A 15,567-nucleotide genomic window follows, 5' to 3' on the forward strand; every position below is an offset into this window, starting at 1 on the left:
GGACTGTGGCCAAATTGCATATTGAGCCATGATATTTGTCCTCTGCTATCTCCTGAGCCATAAATGAAAAATATGAAATAAATAAATAAGGGCCAAAATAATACAGTTTAAACATAAACAACAGATACTAACACTCAAGGAATAAAACAGCATGGAGATATCCCATTCTGAGGTTTCCAGAAGATGGGGAAGGAATTGGAATCTAAAATCCAGCACCAGCAAGACTTTGCACTGGCACCACTGCATGAAATTAGATAATCCTGTTTTAGCTGTAGCCTGTTTGTGTTTCCTCTGCATTTTATTTGTATCCTTCCTTCCAAACTTCAGGTTTAAGTTGGTGAAACTACTTTTTTTTTCAGTAAGTGATTTTTTTCTGTTGCTCCAGAAGTGGAGGAATCTGAAATGTGGCTGGGAGTAGGAGCTTTGTATTCAGCAGTTCTGGTCTGAACTTGAAGAAAACATGAGTTTTAGCACTGAGACAGAGTAGTGACATGCTAGATCCTATTCCCATAGGTAAATTCAGGTAGCGGAGAAGGGGCTGAGGGTACTTCATCCCAATAGACTTAGTCACATATGACATAGAGTTCCAGAGCATGGAAATAGCTCTAGTAGAACAATGGAACATGTAGATTCATTTGTTAATACACAAACAAAGAAGAAGACCTAGCGTTTTTAAACTCATTAGAGTCAGAAGGATTGAATCAAATTTCTGTTATGTCTAAAAGAAAACAAACATGCCAGCTGGTACATGTACAGATATTTTTTTCATTATTTCTGTCATATACAGATTTGAATGAGCTTATTTTCACTGATTCTCAAGAAAAAAAAATCTATTTCAGCACCATTTATTTATTTTAAGACTTGTTTTTCATATCCTTTTTTATAAGCTTTAGAGGTAAATTATTTTTCTGCCATTATTTATGGGTCCACTTATGGTTTGGCAATGGTTAATTTATGTTTGCTTTTCTCTCCCAGGTCAGATTTTTCTCCAGGAAACCAGTTTATACAATCTCAAATTCCTGGGTTTTCTATATCACTTGTACATAGAACCGTATAGTATCTGAAGTTGAAAGGGACCCACAAGGATCATCAAGTCTAACACATGCCATCTAACCTCTTGCAAAATTTTTGTTGTTGAAGATCTCATGAAACTTGTATTAGATGTTGCATGAGGTAATTAGAATATATATCCTCCATATTTTTCATCCTTAAAAATAAAGCTTCTGTTAGATAACACTACTGTGATACATGTGAAAATACTTCACCACGACTCTTCATGCACAAATACATCGGTGGCTTTAGCCAATGTGGCAGAAATTTCATTCCATAGAAAACTGAGATTTGAGCAGATTTCCAGTTCTACTTTGTGCTACTCCTTCATTGTTGGTAGGTCATAAAAAGTGCCATCATCAGTCCTGTTGGAGAGTTCATGCTGATTTTTGCCCCAGACATTTCAGTTGTAAAAGTATACAGTCAGGAAAATGGCAGAATTTTACCATTCAGCATCTATTGCTTCAGACTTTTTAATATCAAGCAAAGGAAACAAAAATATTTTGCTTCTACTAAGAGTAATTTGTTATTCTCCAGTGGTGAGAAGAAAAAGGTTTCTTTTCTCTTTAAATTCCTATTCTGACTGCCAAGCTTTTCAGATTTTACCATTATTCTCATAGAGCTAAAAAAAAAAAAAAAAAAAAAAAAAAAAAAAGCTTGGTTAATACAAGACAGTGGTTTTTGACAGTCCTGCCAATATCTGTCTTGAGATTATTGCTAAACAAAGGAAGCAGATTTGGCAGAAAAGAAACCAGGCTGAAGATAGTAAATCCTTTCTTTAGTGATTTTTGCAGCAATGAAGTATATAAAGGAACATTTGAATAGGAAGAAGTAGCATGTGATGGTAAGAAATGCTGGAATTGTTTGTCCAGAGAGTGGTGCTCTGATCTCATCCAAAGCGTTACATTCCTATTTCACCAACCATGTTGCCCTGGGGTTCTGATAAATTCCTGTGTTAATCTTCAGCCTCACCTGAGACACATCCCAGTTTGTGGAGATCTGTATGCAAGGAGCGGAATTCATGCATGAGGAAATAACTTGAAACTTCCCGTTTTAAAGGGAATGCAGAAAAAGGCCAAAGAGAGTGGGAACTATTTTATTATCAAAGCTGAAAATCAGATGAATGACATTAACTTGCAAAGATAATCCTACTAGTTTAGTAGGACCAGGAGTGTAGTTATGAATTAGCAGTGATTTGCTCCAGCTTTTACTGAATAGTAGCTATAAACGCTTCTCAAGTGTAAAATATTATGTGTGAAGCTGTCCAAAGTATTACATTTGCAATGGAAAACACAAATAGGAATAATTCAGAGATCTATGTAGCCCACCTTAAAAAAATGCATAATTTTAAAGTTAGAAGACTTAATCAAAAAGTTGTCTGACTTTGTTCTATCAAGAGATATATATGTATTATCTGGGCTCTAACAGTCTTCTGATATTTCTTGTTACACTCTTGCCTTGCATGCAGTCTTATGCCTCACATGCTTGTGATTGCTCTTGCTTCAGATCTGAGCTAGCGAGCTTTCTAGAAAGGGCCTTTTTCTCTGCCCCTCTTTTCAAGCAGAATTCTTGGCAATTTTATAATTTTGAAGATATATTTTAAAATATTAGGAGTAGCTATATTAAACTAGATGTCTAATTTGGTGGTTGTTTTGCACCAGAAGTGCAGCAGAACTAAGGTCAGAATGCCCTGTGCATTCTTACAATAAAAAGGCAACACTTTCACAGGTGCTGTACTCAAGAGTTCTTTTCCTGCCTTGGAGCATTCTTGCAAATTAGGCCTTGTTTGGGATTTGACACCTGAGAAGAGTCTGATCTGTACTGCAAAATTAGGTGTTAACACAGACTAGCAACCCTCAATTACTGTTCCTGCTGAAGTGCGCTGAGCATAGTTATGTCAGTGATGAGGTCCTTTGTACGAGTTGGTTTGTATGTTTCTTTTCTTGCTTAGAATCTCATATTTCATAACAATTATTTTATTTGTTTACCAGAGAGTTTATTCAAGTAATCTAGTGGAAATATATACAATGATTTTGGTGGGAACTACACTTTCCTCTTTAACCCAGGGTCCTATTTGTTCTGAGATCTATCCTTGTAGCACACAAGAGATGTTTAACTGGGAAAACCACAAAGCTGGGAATCATATTGCACTTGTATTTCTTCTTTTTTGGAAGAAAGATTCGTGAGAGTTGCAGTTCTCCTTGTCTAACCATTCTGCCTGATTCCCCAACTTGTTCAGCCCACTGCATTACATGACAATGCTGGAACATGACTTTTGATCTAAAACAATTGGTGAACTGACTCATAACACTAATCATTTTAGGTCTGAAGTAATGCCCTGTTGTGCCATAATGAAGATGACTCAATACAGTTTCACCATGGAGAGCATTTAGAAGGATAAACTTTTACCCTTAAAGTTTTCTGTACTTTGTTCTTATTTCTTAATTAAAGTTTCATGATACAAAAGACATGGAATTTAAGTGAGAGTGAGTGTTTGTGGCTTTCTTTTATTCAACTATTTAAAAGGCATAAAGAAAAAAAAGCAACCCAAGACACCAGAAATGCTGTTCCTAAAGCCTAGTAGAACCTTACATTTTCATACTGGGAAATCATATTAAGCCACTCAGATTGCCAATGTCCTTAGAATCCTAATCAGATCTGCAGCAAAATGTTATTATCGCATGTTTAATATGTAGCCACATCAAACCTCATCCTGTCCCCTTTCAGTGAACTAGAGATCTTTCTTAACTACAAGCCTTTCTTTTTCGTCTGTGAAGAGAGGACAGAGAAGTGGGTTAAAGTTACAGATGCACAGCATTTATCATAACAGTTTTCAGTGTTCGGAGTTCTTGGATGCGCCAGTTGATATTTAGCACTCAGTTTCAAAGAAGTATATCAGCTTTTGCAAACCTTTTGCTCCCAGCTCGCTACAACAAGCTTGTGGTAAAGCAACAAAGACATACAGTGGGGGAGATGGACAGCAATTGCTTTTGTTCCAAAACAGTTGTTGAAGATTCAGATTGAAATTACTGGCCATGCCTAGTCCCTTTAAAATTCTTAGGATCTGTGCAATTAGTGTTACTGAAATTGAGTTTTGGGTTTCCTTCTCCTCTTGGTGCATCAGAGTCCTTGCAATCATTATGAATCCTTTCCTACTCTTAATGATTAGGACCAGATCTGAAACTTTATGCTAAGCTACAGCAATCCTTTAAAAAAATCAGGTGAATATAAATTCTGTGGCCATTCCTATAGACATGTGCTTCAAAAAGCTTCCTTTCAAAACTTTTGCTAGCAGCATTCTTTACTTAAATGAGAGAACAACTGAAAATTTAAAACTGTTTTGTTGATTCTTGTCACAACTTCTCTGATTTCCTGATGGAAAAAAAACCCCACAATTTTCCCATCTACTTTTTCCTTTTTTTTTTTTTTTTCACTGCTAGTAGGCACATGCTTTGTAGAATAATGTACAGTCCTAATTCCTGCTGTCTCGTTACTCTCCTCACATTAGTTACTATTAGATGTTCCTCACATCAACAAATGGTTCCCTGCTCTTCTCAGATAAATTTTTGCCACCTGTAGCCTTGCCCAACTGAACAGTCTCCAGAGTACACACACAGCGAGCCAAGCCTGCCTCTGGCATTAATTAGCAGGGAAGTCCATGTTTACACAACTCCCTGCCTCTGCCATCCTCTGGCACAAACTTTCTAGCTATGATTTAGGCCGTTCAGATACCAGGAGTAATCTTTTTCTATGTGCAGAAGACAGCATGCTGAACGCCTCTGTTGCTAAGTGCTTCCTAGCTACTGTTGCAAAGACATAGAGCTGTGTAGGTCACTTTCATAAATATTTTGTCATGAAAGAGAATGAGACGATAAAGTTATAACAGTGATGCCATCAGATGAAAGAGAATGTAAAGAACAAAACGAAAAAAAATCTGCGGTAAGTGGGAGAATAACTTGGAGAAGATACATGAAAGCATGGGCAGCTTGAGCTGCATTCTTATGGTTACTGTGGTTACTGAAGTCAATATGTCTCTGTGACATGAATGTATTGGAGTAGCTAAGAAAATAAAGGGTTTTTTTTAAGTACAGCAATCAATATGGGACTTTAGGCATTTCTATTCTATTTGTTTGTATTTCTCTAACGTCAGTCTTTATCTCATGCTTCAGCTATTTGTTTCTATAATTTTGACAGTATTGATCTTACATTCCCTGTGTTGCACAACATTTTGAATACTGTGTTCAGCCTCCTAAATAAGGAGAATATTTATATTAGCTGCGGTTGAGTTTGTTTTCAGCAATGTAACTTTCCACTTGATGCACTTGATGTAGCATGTTTGTTACTGCTCATAGGCCAGTTTCTGCAGCCCTGATGAAATGTAATTTCATAGGGATTAAAGTGCATTTTCCTAAGAGATGTAGAGTTATAATCATAACTCTAAGTAAGTTCAGAAGTACTTTGTAGTAGCTGTGGTGTAATGGCTCACCTCTCCCTCATCTTCACTTTCTGCTGCACACACACAGATCTCATAATGTAGATAACCAAGAGCTACACATGTTATTTCTTTCCTTCTGTTCCTTAGCAAGAGATTTGTGATTATTTTCCTTAAGCTGATCTGGAGCAATCCAGGAGGAAGGAATGAACACTCTGCTGATCTGTTTGGAGTCTCCTGTCTCTGTCTTTCACTGCTTTGAATTTCACCAGAGAGCATAGCTAGGGTGACCCATTCAGATGCTTTTCATGTTACATCCTTAAATTTGTAGAGTGCTTTGTGTTTTGTAGATAAAAGAGGTGCCTGCTTCAAGGAACTTATCATCTTAAGTCAGATAAATACAGCATTAGCAATAAAAAACAAATCAACAAAACATGAAGCTGAAATGAAGAGCTTTGCAGAGACATGCTTGGCACAGTCTTTCCATTATTACTCCACATGCGGAGCTTCTGATTGCTCAGTGTTCAGACCTGTTCTTCTCTGACAAAAAAAAAAAAAAAAAAGTAATTTGATGCCAGCTGTGGTTCTAGGATGTGCAGAAGAAGACAGAGCCAACTTGCTTTACTCTGTCTGTGAAAGAGTGGACTGATGAAAAACTTGGGTCACTAGAAATACGTTCTTCACATTTAGAGTATTTCTAATCTTCTTCCCAGTGCAGGAAGAACGTGGAGCTCTTGGAGCGGGTCCAGAGGGGGGCCACTAAGATGATCAGAGGGCTGGAGCACCTCTCCTGTGAGGAAAGGTTGAGGGAACTGGGCTTGTTTAGGAGAAAAGAAGGCTCTGGGGGGACCTCATTGCAGCCTTCCAGTACCTGAAGGGAGCATATGAACAGGAAAGGGAATGGCTGATTACGAGGGTGGATAGTGATAGGACAAGGGGGAATGGTCTTAAACAGATGGAGAACTTTTAGGATTATATATTAGGAGGAAGTTTTTCACACAGAGGGTGGTGAGAACAGGTTGCCCAAGGAGGTTGTGGATGCCCCATCCCTGGAGGCATTCAAGGCCAAGCTGGACGTGGCTCTGGGCAGCCTGGTCTGGTGGTTGACGACCTGCACATAGCAGGGGGGTTGAAACTCAATGATGATTGTGGCCCTTTTCAACACAAGCTATTCTATGATTCTATGATTCTACGAAATAGGACATTTTGAATGGTGTAACGGAGTACAGTCTGAAGCTATCTCAACAGTGCCCACTGCTCAGCTTATCTAGGTCTCTCTGGTTGTCATCCTGTCCCTCAGATTTGTCAACTGCACTACATAAAACTTGTTGTTATCTGCAATCTTGCTGAAGGTGCACTTGATCCTGTTGTTGATATCAGTGATGAAGATACTTAAAAGTGTTGGTTCCAGTACTTATGACTGATCTCCCAGAGAAGAGAAGGCTTTGGGCAGATCTGAGAGCAGCCTTTCTGTATCTAGAGGTTGGCCATGAGGGAGAAAGGGACAGACCCTTCAGCAGAGACAGCTGTGATAAGGAAATAGGGAAATCGTTTCAAAAGAGGCGTGATTTAGGTAGCATATAAGGGAAAAGTATTTTACAATGAGGTTGGTGAGGCTTTGGAATATGTTGCCCACACAGCTGGTAGATGACCCATCCTTGGAGACATTCAAGGTCAAACTGGACCAGGCTCTGAGCAACCTGATCTAGCTGTAGTTGTTCCTATTCATTGCAGAGGAGGTGGACTAAGTGACCTTTAAGGGTCTCTTTCAACTGAAAGTATTCTATAATTCTATAGTATTCATTGTAGTGCAGTACAGTAGTGCAAAAAGTCTGCTGTGTTACATCCTCATCCAATCCAGATTTGTAGCACTGATTAAAATAGTCCTGGACAGCTTCCCTGTAGGCTTTTGGTGGTGAGGTGGATGGAACTAGTTGTTACTGTCTAAGTCATCACACAGATAAGGGATATCAGAGGTACAGTAAATTAACTCATTAACTCAAGCAGCAGATAACTGCTAAGGATCATGAAGTCTGTGTTAATTTGTGGATTTCTAAGGAAACCCCACTGCATTTTTTATGGAATCATGTCTGTTCATTGAATTGAAGAGTTAGGCAAAGCTGTAGGTGATCTTGAAACAGAAAACATTGGAAAGATGATTAAGTAGAAAAGAATAGTTCATTTGGCAGGAATCACTGAAGATCATGAAGTCAAAGTGCATGACCTCTTCAGGGCTTGCCAGAAGTTAAGACATATTACCAAGGTCATTATCCAGATGTCTTCTGAATACCGATGAGCATGGGACATCAACTACTTCTCCAGGAAGCTTATTCCAGTGCTTGACCACCCTTGCAACAAATAAATTTATTCTTATGCCCGAGTATGACCCTTTTCTGGTGTAGCTTTGCTGTTCCTGTACATCCTGTCATAAGGAGCAGTGCCCAGAACCTCTCTCTGTTTCTAGTCATTGGGTAGCTGCAAAGAGAATTGAAGTCACATCTTGACCTCCTCTCCTCCAGACTATATAACCTAGTTTCCTCAGCCTCCTCACCGGACATGCCCTCCAGTCCTGCTGCCAGCTTTGCTGAACAATCTGGAATTTCTTATACTGTGGATAGCAGAACTGCATGCAGTATTTAAGGTGAGTCTGTGTCAAAAATAAGTATAAGCAGGTGAGTCACCAGTTTTGACCAGCTGGCTATGTTGCATTCAGTGCCCCTCACACTGCGGTTTGCCCTTTTGGCTGCTTGGGCACATCACTGGCTCATGCTGTGCTGGTGTCTCCAGCTCTCTCAGGTGCTTTCCTGCTGAGCTTCTCTCCAGCTACTCATCTCCCACCTATGTCTGTGTCTGGTATTGCTCCATTCTAGGTGCAGTGTTTGGCATTTACCTGTATTGAACTTTATGATATTAATGATTGTCCAGACCTTCTACATAATCTAAATCCCTCTTCAATGCCTCCCATCTCTACAGGCAATCAGAAGCTCCTCCCTGTTTAGTGCCATTGGCAAAGTTGCTGAGAATGCATTCCATTGCTCCATCCAGATCATTGATATATATATTGAATAAGATTGTCCATGGAATTAAGCCTGGGGAACATCACTAGTGACCATCCACCATCCAGATGTAGCCACTCTCTCTAGTGTTGAGCCAGTTCACCCAAACCACTGTGAGCCTGTTTGTTTCACAGACGGACAATTTGTCCAGAAGTATGCTATGAGTGATAGTAACAAAGTCCTTACAGAATTCCAGGAAGATTATGTCTGCTCTCTTCCTTTCATCCACTGAGCAGGTGACCTTATCACAGAAGGAGATCAAATTTCTAAGGCAAGATTTTCCTTGATGATCACATGTTGTCTATTCCTGATAATAGCTTTGTTATTCAAATGCCTTTCAATGGTATGCAAGACAATATTTTCTGTAACTTTTCCAGGTTAGACTAACATGTCTGTAGTGCCCTGGATGTTTTTTCATGCCCTTCTTGTAGCTGCGTATAACATTGCCCAGCTTACAATTAGCAGAGAACCCCAGACTCCTGCCTTCCAGTTAGCAGAGGCCACTCCAGACTCCCAAAAATTAAATTGTTAAATTGTTGAAAGGAGTCAATCTGTAACATTGGCTAACTTTCAGCACACTGATTTGAATCCTGTCTGGCCATATGGACTTTTGAACATCCATTTTATATAGCTGTTCCCTCAAAGTTTGGGTGACCTCAATCACTGGTCTTCCAGTCATCGTCCTCCAACGCAGAGGACTGGGCAGACTAAGATCTATCATTATGACTAAGAATTGAAACAAAATTGCATTAAAAGCTCCCACCTTTTCCTCATTCCTAGTTGTTAGGTGACCACCTACTCCAAGTAGTATCTAATATTTTCCCTAGATCTCTTCTTGGTTTTGGTATGCTTAAAAGACTCTTTTTTGTTGTTGTCTGGAGTCACAGTAGCCAGTGTCGTCATAAGATGGGCTTTGGCTTTTCTTGTGAACTGCATCTCTGTAATCCCCCTGAAGCTTGACTTTTCTTCCAAAGATTATATATTTTCTTTTTCTTTCCAAGTTTTAAGAGCAGTTCCCTGTTGAGCCAAATATATTCTTTCTCTATGTATCTCTTCCTTTGTGTTTTCATACAATTTATCATCTATTTCAGAAAGAAAATTCTGCCCTAAACACGTGGGCGTCATACCTGGCTTGCCTGGGTAACAGTGAGAGAAGAGGAATAGTCTTGGGCTGCATATACGTCAGTCACACCAAAAGTAATGCCTCCTATTTATTACCATGGAAAGTACAATAGATACAAAAAGCAAAATAGCACTATTTGAGCAAATTCTCAGCTACAAAACACTATTCTTCCACATAGTAAACATCATTAGCTATGATCTTTTTGTCAGTGATGATCAAGAACCTGCATGCAAGGCGTGTAAAAAATCTGTACCAGTGGATGTGACCCATTGTTGCTGTTGTTGCTGCTACAGAGTACCACCGATCACCTCAGTGTGCTCACATTCAGTTTGGCCTCTACAAACACTGTAAGTATTGATGTAAGTGTTGGTGAATGTCAGTAGGAGACATTTTTGAGCATGGAGAAATTGAATTTCACACCTTTGCTTCATATGTACTTCCATGTCAGATGCCATTTTATCAGACTGCCTCTCTGGTGCAATTTGTCACATGACAACAAAACAAAATGAATATTGGTGGAAAAGTTCAACCTCTAGTGGAGGTTGACATCCACCTCTGGTGACATGGACCAAAATCATAAAGTAGGAGGCATTACTTTCAAAGCTGCTGTTATTAAATATATGCTATAGTTAATGTACATAAAGTAACAAAATTTAATGATTTTATTAAAACATAAAAAGGGGCAACAAAAATAGTGGGATATTTTACCTTGTTTTTGTGAAACTAATGCATCAGTGCGGCTTGCTGGCAGTGGTTGTAAGGTCTCTAGATGTTCGGTAGAGATTTTTTGGTGAAATTTTTTGTGAGATTTTTGGTGAAATTTAACTCTTCCTGTGCTTCATCCAATGAAAAATTTGTTCACAAATGCACATACTGCCAAAAAGTGAAGACATTAATAAGACATGACTGTGAAGTGAGGAGTCCTTCTCTGTGATCAGAGAAGGCTTATAAAAATCCATTGAAGAGACATGATCAAATTTTTAATTGCAACTCTATACATTTAATTTGAAAATTCACAAGTAATATATTTATGCTGACTGAAAGCAGTGTGCCACTGTTCAGCTGGTGCTGAGGGGCCAGGCCCTGATGCTCTGTTGGAAAAGCTGCTGCCATAATGGCATGAAGCAGGAGGCAGTTGCAGTGCAATCTGTGCTGGGCAGCATGCATCCTGCAGTTGACATATTGAATATGCTTGCCTAAACCATTGATTTTAGTGGTTAAGGAGAAAGAGTTGATAGCAGGATCAGGATTTCACTCCAGCGTTGTTTCATTTACTAACAATATTAATATTTGCAAGAAAATAAGGCTTCAGTTGAGCTTTGTAGAAATTCTGGTAAATCTTGCCTGCACTTCCTACAAACTTTCATTTTTGTTTTGTTATTAGGTTAGGTTTGCATCTACTCTTGGATCTTTTCCAAGAACGGGCTTTCTTTGGCATTCAGTTGATTTTTTAAGCCAGTTCTCAATACTATCATGCTGAAAGGCCACTTTAGGTCTTACTGAAGAATGGAGTTCCCAACAAATTGTTATGGCAACATTTGAGTTTGTCCTGAATGAAGAGAAAACTAATGAATTTTGCTACTAAAATCTTGCTTCTGGCCTCCTCAGCAGCTTGTACTGTTGATATAACAGGAGTTTGGAAGTAACCAGCTTCTTAACTCTGAATATTTTACTCAGTTTTTCAAATATTTATGTAGGGCTTCCTAAATGTAAGAATCCAGTATATTCTTTGTTTTGTTTTGGGTTAGGGAATAGCAGTGGCCGTGCAAGACATAATATTCTGTCTGTTTTCTAACATGTCTCTCAGTACCTGCTTGCAAGAAATGTAAGGCTTTTTGATAGGAATTATGCAGAACTGTAATGAACAGTGCATGGTCAATTTGTAAACACAATCAGTATTATTGAGTTATGTTAATTCATGTTGTGTCTTCCCTAGAGAAAAGCAAAGAAAGAATAACAGAAAGAAAATTGTATTTGTGAGTTTCAGAGCCTTCACATAATTCTATCCTTGTAAGTGTTTAGATAGTGCCTAATATTTCAAAATGAGTTTATAATTCGCTTGTCTAATGAAACTGCTTCTGGAGGAAAAGGTTGGAACGCTTCACTGCAAGTGGCCATAAAATATCAGAGCAACATGTGAATTTCTGTTAGTGACTAATTCAGAATGTCTAGATAAATATATCTAGACTTCAAGATAGTAAGTTCTATTATAAAACAATGGGGAAATACCATTTCAATATCATGTTGGAATATGCTGTGAAAATTCAGTAACTGTAGTTTGAGTACCAACAAGGAAGAAATACTGAGAAATGTACAAAATTGTAATTCTATGTGAGGAGGGAAATCTACTATCCCAAATAAGCCAATAGACCACAGTGACCTCTTATGTGCTTTATTTCATCTAAGTTTCTTGTGAATTGTTCTTGGACCTTGACTCAGACATTTCTGATTATGGCATTTTTACCAGAAGGGTTCACTTCTACAGGTGGGAATCAGCAGACATCTTCCAGTACCTGAAGGGGGCCTACAGCAAAGCAGAGGAGAGACTTTTTATAAGGACATGTAGCAACAGGATATGAGGAAATGGTTTTAAACTGGAAGAAGATAGATTTAGACTAGATATAAGGAAGAATCACCATGAAGATGGTGAGTGACTAGAACAGGTTGTCCGGCAAGGTCATGAATGCCCTCTTCCTGGAAGCATTCAAGGCCAAGATGGATGGGGCTTTGAGCAACCTGGTCTAAAGGGAGATGTCCCTGCCCATAGCAGGGGGTTGGAATGAGATGATCTTTAAAGTCCCTTCCAACCCAAACCATTCTATGATTCTGTGATCCTCATCTTTACCAAATGGAAATGCAAGGCAGGAAAGTCTTCATAATTACCATTTGAAGATGTAAAGGATAAAGTCTAGTAGTAAGATGTATTTTATGTAGTATCCCGAAGCTTTTGAAGTGACATTACTGCTATTTTCTCAGATAAATTAGTAGAAAAACCAACTTACAAAAAGTTTATAATGTGAGAGAACAAAATGATTCCCTGTCTGAACAGAATCAGTAGTGGAAATGTTTGGCACACATTTCAGTGTATTTCATTAAAGAAGACAATCTATTAAAGAAAACATCAATGTAAGACCACAACAAAAGAAAAGAGTACTGCAATGTAGAGGTTGCAATATATTTTTACACTATCTTCAGCTCTTTAATAAAATGTTCCTAGAGCACAAGGCACCCTATTGACATAACAGTTCTACTCAACAGACAGTAGCCATTGCTTACAGAGAAGAAACGTTGTATGACTGGCTGGACCTTCTTCTACATTAACATCAGCCTTGTGCTTTTCCTTGGAATAGTGTAGCAATGCTGGTGGTTTACAGATTCCTAGCAACACTGCATGTGGAAGAGTATGATTTAAAGGGCACCTATTTTCATAAACCAGAAAGTGTTTGATTTTATTCCTCTCCATCAGAGACTTCTTCATTGCTATTTGCCATATGTATCCATATAATTATTTAGTACAAAATCAAGAGTGATAGCATACTCTGTTTACTTCTGTTGGTGGATAGATGAAAAAATCTTAATTTAATGGATGGGGCAGAGGATTGATGTGATATTTTAAAAGTATTTTTATTTAATTACAACAAATGTTAATCAATGTGATCTCATCATTTTGTCCAACCAATCAGTCAGAAGCTGTTCTGTGTACAGTAATCTAAATAGCCATAAACCTCCAGTAGTTTCTATTTCTATCTAATTTTCTTACTGTAAAAATTTTCTAAGAGTAAATATTCCATATATGAATGACAAATTTACAGAATTTTTCTGATTATGCATACTAGCTACCTCCTTAATGGCAATCTGAAGTAAGGAATTGCTTTTTTAAATATCATGTAGTAAGAAACAGAAGCATGGTAAAACAGAGAGAATATTGGTTTCTAGAACTGATCTAGTTTCCATTAATACTGTTATGAGAGATGTGCCCTATCATTATGCCAGAAGGCACTTGTATTGTATTGCTCCTAGTGATATGTGTTCACCAAAGTCCACTGCATGTCCTCTGGAAATGTATGAGTCATAATTAGGTCTCTGATAAGAATGTAGTACAGCTGTGCCAGTGACAGCAGCTGAAAATTTGAGTATACCTGCTACAGCTGCATTGTTTTTCTCTGCCTTTCTTTTGTGTGTGTGTTTTGTTTTGTTTTGTTTTTACTACTATAACCCTATACTACTGTATAGTAGTGAGGTTATTTTGTAATGTTATGAGGACTTTTTCAGTATTAATTTTGTTAAGTCTAACCGGTATTTCTTTTTTCCTTCAGTTTTCCATTCTAAGACCACTTCTCCATTTGATCTCTTCCACAACTTTTCTGATCTTCAGGATGGTTCCAATATGCTGGCATTACTTTATTCTAGAAATAAAGAAAAATTTTATTCTTTATTCTTACACAACACGTCTTTATAAATGAATCTGAGATGCACAGGTGTGGACTCATTTATTTTAGTAGCATTGCCTGAACTGTTGTATGAGTTGTAGGTACATATTTGCACATTTTAGAATTTTTATTTTGTCATGTTAAGCATATACTTTTAACAGCTGTTACTATGTTTTTTTTACTAGCCTCTTTATTTTTCTGAAGATAGAAATTAGGAAGGTTTTTTGTTACTAGGGTTTTGTTTTTTCTTCAAAGAGGTTTGGGAAAGATTCAAAGCAACTGAATATATCTTCCTGCATTACCTTTCTATGCTAATCTGATTAATATTTTGTTTTCTTTATATGTAGATGTGCATTCTGTAATATTGCTATATAGAAGTCCTTTTTTCTTCCCTTTTGATTTAATGATTAGCAGTTCCTTATGTCTGTGAAACTGAAGTTACTTAACTTTTGCTTTGAAACTTCCAATAAAGTAGAATCTATAACCTCCCTAGTAAGCTCTTCAAATCTCAAATTACTCTGACAATTAGCAGATTGCATTTCAGTCCAGCTTATCTAACCTCAGTTCCAGTCCGTGGATTTTGTCTTCATTAACAAGTTTCTGTGTCTGAAAATTTCATACAAGGTTAATGAATCATTTGCAACAGTCAGTTATAACTGTAATGTTGTCCGTTTACTAATTCATATTCTTTAAAAAAAATAACTTTAATATTAAACATCAATCTTTTTCTCTCTTGTGTGTTTAGTGTCATCTGTATCACGTCAATCACTCTGAAATTAGAGCACTAGCAAATATTATTTAAAATTATTTTAAAACTGATTTCTTAAATTTCACTTGATTTTCTTCCTCTCAAATGCATGGATCTAATGTATTTCTCTTCATTGATACCTTTCTCTTTCCCTTCTGTAGTTTAGTGATTGCTGCAAGCATTAATGTTGCAAGCATACTTTTAATACCAAGTAGTTGTGAAGGAAAGGGAAAGAGAACAACAGTAGAATGAAGAGAATTCTTTCTGCAGCCTGGACACCATTTTCTTGACAGTAAAAGTGTGAGTTAGTTCTCCATGGTGGAAATCTGTGCAACTGATGAACCAGTACTGCTGATCCTTTGGAGAATATCTTACATTTGGTGTGTATTTTGGACTGGACCCTAAGCTCCCTACACTATCTAGAAGATCTTGATTAAAATGGAGCACCATTTTCCCTGCCACCTAGCCCACATGCAGTCAGTGACTACAAAACCACATAGATCCTGTTGTAATGAGTAATATGACTCTTACATTCCAATACCCATTACTCACGCTTCTCTATTATCTTTGCCTATCTTCTTCAGGAGGATATATGGTGCAAAAAGCTGGCAACCAAGAGGTGCTAGCTTTATTCTGTGAGTAATCCATTGTGATAAAAACACTGCTGTTTATTTCACTATTACAGGTATGTAAGATAGAATAAATAAGAATAATAAAACAGGATGTAA

Source organism: Meleagris gallopavo, chromosome Z (genome assembly GCF_905368555.1).
Source record: "Meleagris gallopavo chromosome Z, MGAL_WU_HG_1.1, whole genome shotgun sequence".
NCBI lineage: Eukaryota > Metazoa > Chordata > Aves > Galliformes > Phasianidae > Meleagris > Meleagris gallopavo.